We start from the raw sequence: 3001 nt of genomic DNA, 5'->3' as shown, positions 1-3001 counted from the left end.
CCATGCTGGGACAGGCACCTCAGAGCACCATGGGCCCCGTACCTACTGAGCATCACGAGACATCTGCAGCAAAAGCCCTTGAAGGTACTTTTCTCCCCACCCCCCGGAGCTACAGACACTGCTACCAAAGACCCTCAAATTCAAGCCCATTTGGCTACCAAGGACCATTTACAGATAATGTTAAAAGTCTGAAAGCATCCACTCCATCTTTTTGTGTTCTGGCCCCGCTCCTTGGCATACAGATGCCAGTGAGAAAACACACCAAAACCAAACTCCTTCTTGAGCATGTGTTTCGAGAGAGCAGTGTGCAGAGCAGGTAAACACAGAGTCCTGACGGGCTGGAAGCAAGGCCAAGGCTCTGAAACAAGGTGCGCAGGAGAGGGGAATGGTTCTGATGGGGTCAAACTATGCCAGGCTTCCAGGCACACCCCCAGAACTGTTCTTCCTGGTGCTGCAGCGGCTGACCCCAACAGGGACACATGCACCCTGCCCAGTCAATGTCTGAAATGTGCATCACTTCCATCTAGTTCCTCTTGGTAAGAACCTTGAACACAGAAGACTTATTTCTGCCATGGCCCTCACTGGGGTTCACAACAAATATGGTACTGATGGAGGTGATGAGTGAGAGACTTGGCAACCACAGCCTGAAGAGAGGTGAACTGAGGTTAATAGCTTACATCAATGAAAAGCCTTATTCAGTAAAAAACCACAGCGTGCCAACTACGAATGCTGTTCTGTTGCGCTGGTATGTTTACATAGATATGTTAAAAGGAAATGGATGCGATAAATACATATAAAATACCTTTGTTATTACAAATTACATATTGCACTGTTCTATATTACCCATTTAATAGATAAATGCATAGTGAATTCTGTATATGCACACTTTCATAAATGAAATGTAAGAACCCTTGGCCGAAGTTGGGTGGAAAGAAGGGAAGAAAGATAAACTCATTCACGTTGGAATACATGGCTGCAGTCACTCAATGAAGTTGTACTAAAAAGAACTCAAAACCCCAAGGGGGAAGGATATTCAACTTCTCACTGATCTCCTGTTACTCACTTTCTAAATAAAAACTGATCAACCGTGTCAATACCACAGTAATTTGCTGTTACTGTGCTACAAAAAAGCTGTGACTGCCCAGTTCTGGAGAAGCAGCACTCCTGGACTTTACATTGCATTAAGAGTAATGACTGAGAGAGCTGGAGCCCTCCTGAAATAGGGAACAGCGGGATTTATGGATGCACATTCAACAGTGCAAGTAGAGCATGCCTATGCAAGACAAGTGGACCACTTGTTACAAAGACTGCTTTTCGTCAGGCAAGATCTTTGCTATCAGATGTAAGAACCATAATAGCAGATACATCGGAAGAAAATACTAAACGTTATACGACTTCTTTGTCTCTAGAAAATAATGAAATATTTTCTAGACTATAATATTTTCTATAGTCCATTATCAAAAAGAACTGCGTTCCTCATGTCGAGGAAATGCTTTGATTTCAGGTGTGTTTTGTGGAAAAACCCCATGAAGCATATGGTCTTTCAGTAGTGAATATAATTCAGACTAAGCATTAAGAAATGAAAAACGTGGAAAGCAATGTTTTGTAATGCTATGGGGAAAACCAGAGTCACCTCGCAGCCATTAAACTTAGAGCAACGGCCTGTCCAATACGTTCCTGTCGCTCATCGCTCTGCCCAGGTGCAGGAAAAACAGGAAATCAATTCTTCTTCAGCAGCCTTCCATACAGTGTTTTATAACTGGTTCAGAAATACAGACTTTACCGACATCTGCTTTGCTAAAAACCAGGGGCAGTGCTCCCATATGCTTCCAGGAACTGAAAATGTCTCTGAGTTTTATAAAAACTGTGAATTACTCCATTACAATTTTCTGTTACATACGAAAATTTGTTTTGCAATGTGATTTGTGATTTCCTTTGCACCCACGATGACAGATGATGGTAGGGAGGAAACTTTAATCCTAAATATATAAAGACAAATCAGGGGTTTTGATGTCATTTTCCCTACCTTCCACACTATGTCTGCCAGAATTAACTCGACCTATTTTTGGAGGTAGAAATTTTTATTTTTATTAAAATAATTTTTATATACATGTTCTCTGTGTGTCTCGTATTGGTTTTAATAAGCAGTACGGTTTTAGGAGTCACAAACAAAATGCCTCCCATGTTACCTCTGAGACAGGCTTCCTCAAGAAGTTACTGCTGGTAGCACTGTAGCTGCGCAGGATGGGGCACATGAGGGGTTAAAGCTGAAAAATGGCATGAAGCAGTTGAAATGAAATGGAGAAGCAGTTATCCCATTGCCCCCAGTGGCTCCACTGCAAATCTCCTGCTCCTTCCTTTCCGAATGCCCTTTCGGACAGTGGCTTCCTCACATTTTTTTCCCCATTAGAAAACTAAATGGGAAAAAAAAGAAGCAGCAAAGAGCTGTTATCAAACATTAGATTCTGGTTTGCTTCCTGCAGAGCCTCGAGCTTCCTGACAGTGACAAGGGCATAAAGGGTGCCTAATACTTACTTTTTAAAAGGGAGAAGCTGAGGGTCAAAAAACAAACTGTCTTTACAATTCTGTTTCATAAAGCACTTAGATTTCTCAGAGTAAACACTGATGCAACATCCTTCCTTCCTGAGCAGCTATTTCCACGCAGAAGTGCTCTGTTGAAATCAAGGGATTCATTTAACTCTCACAACTCAGAATTTAAACCAGAGACAAGCAAAGCAAGGCGTGCAGCAGGTATCCCAGGGAAGGTGTGCTTACAGCTGCCTGCCTCCCAGACCTCTCACTCTCCTTGCTATGGGCACTGGGTAAACACCAGAAAAAAAAAAAAAAAAAGAGTCCTTTCCAACCCAAACCATTCTATAATTCTATGAAATCCCCCCCACCAACCCTTGCAGACCCAGAATCAGGGGTTTTGGAGTATTTTTGGGCCAACAGAGTGACTCCAGCTCCACAAGCACAGCCCATCATGGAAAGGTCATTTTGG

The sequence above is a fragment of the Pezoporus flaviventris genome, unplaced genomic scaffold (genome assembly GCF_033815535.1).
Source record: "Pezoporus flaviventris isolate CSIRO_AGI_PZ_B2104156 unplaced genomic scaffold, CSIRO_AGI_Pfla_v1 ptg000414l, whole genome shotgun sequence".
Lineage (NCBI taxonomy): Eukaryota > Metazoa > Chordata > Aves > Psittaciformes > Psittacidae > Pezoporus > Pezoporus flaviventris.
This window is presented reverse-complemented; position numbering follows the sequence as displayed.